This window comes from Octopus bimaculoides, chromosome 7 (assembly GCF_001194135.2).
Source record: "Octopus bimaculoides isolate UCB-OBI-ISO-001 chromosome 7, ASM119413v2, whole genome shotgun sequence".
In the NCBI taxonomy this organism is placed as follows: domain Eukaryota; kingdom Metazoa; phylum Mollusca; class Cephalopoda; order Octopoda; family Octopodidae; genus Octopus; species Octopus bimaculoides.
Window position 1 is genome coordinate 9,661,304 of NC_068987.1, and position 1,543 is coordinate 9,662,846.

Here is a 1,543-nt window from a genome sequence, read left to right on the forward strand (position 1 = left end):
TTTATTTATATTCTTATAAAATTAATGTGGGATATAGAATATGGAATATATAATATATAATATAAATGGTAAAATGAAATGAAGTATTGAATGTCTTATTGAATATATGGAATATTGAGTATTAAATATAGAGAATCAAATATATAAAGGCGAGTACGTACTTTCATGCCTATTGGCATTCATCAGGCCTCGTCTGACAGACTGTAACAGACTGGCTGTTTTTATTTATTTATTTTTTTTGTCTTTTATACCTATTCCTTTGGACAGCAGCAACACGAATTCGTATCATTAATTGCTTTTGCAAACATGGTGTGCCTGACAAATATTTCAAACTAAAGTTTGAAACTTTATTATTTCTTTATTCTTTCCAATTGTAAATATTTCATAGCACCTGCACTACATTTCATGCTGATATTATAACTTCCTACGATTGTTCAGTTGCTGTTGAAAACTTATTCTTAACACTCACGTCCGTTACAATCCTTTTACTATCCATACGCCTCCCTTAAAATAATCCTTTGCTGTTGGCAGAGCATTGATTCTTTTTTTTTGTTTTTGATTTTTAAAATTTTGCTATTACGCAATTCTTGATAAAATCGCTTTTCGTTAAGGCTGTATTGTTGTTTGTTTTTGTTCAAAGAAATATTGCCGTTTTGTTAACGACGGAATCTTTATGATTTGGCAAGGATCCTTTAGGCATTCTTTTGTTTTTGGGTATTTCTTCTTATATGTAATTCAGTAGAATTTTTTCTTTTTCTTTCATCTGTTTCTTTTTTTCATTTCAATTTCTGTGTTCGCTCTTAGTTTCACAGAAAGATGTTTCCTTTTATATTCTAGAATTCTCTCTATGTTTAGGTTTTACATTCTTTATATATTCCTACGTGAGTAATTTTGACTGAGTATACATTTCTCTTTTTAACGACTACATTACATAAATTACTATTATTATTATTATTATTATTATTATTATTATTATTATTATTATTATTATTATTATTATTATTATTATTATTATTATTGTCATTGCCTTTGCACAGCTTCTAACGTTGGAGATGTACTGCGGTGTCAGCTGTTCACTACCAGTGAACTAAGGTAACACCTCTTATTTTTCGAGCACCTTCCGGAGTATTCAGGTGTATTCCGGAATATTCCGAGCACCTCTCTTAGTATTCGGAGTATTTCGGAGTATTCCAAGCAGTGCTGTTTTCTGCAAGTGCTCCACCCTTATTGTAGCCCCTATTTTTTCCATATAGTTCTCGAGATTTTTGCTCACTGCTCCGACAATTATTGGTACTACTGCTACCTTTTTCATCGACCACAACTGCTTAACTTCCCAAGCTAACCTGTCATATCTCTCGACTTTTTCCTCTTCCTTATCGCATATCTTGTTGTCAGCTGGGCATACTATATCTATGATCCAGCATAGTTTGTTTTCTTTCTCAATTAAGACTATGTCTGGCTTCCTATTCTCTATCTCATAGTAGCACTGAATCAATTATTATTATTATTATTATTATTATTATTGTTGTTGTTGTTGTTGTTG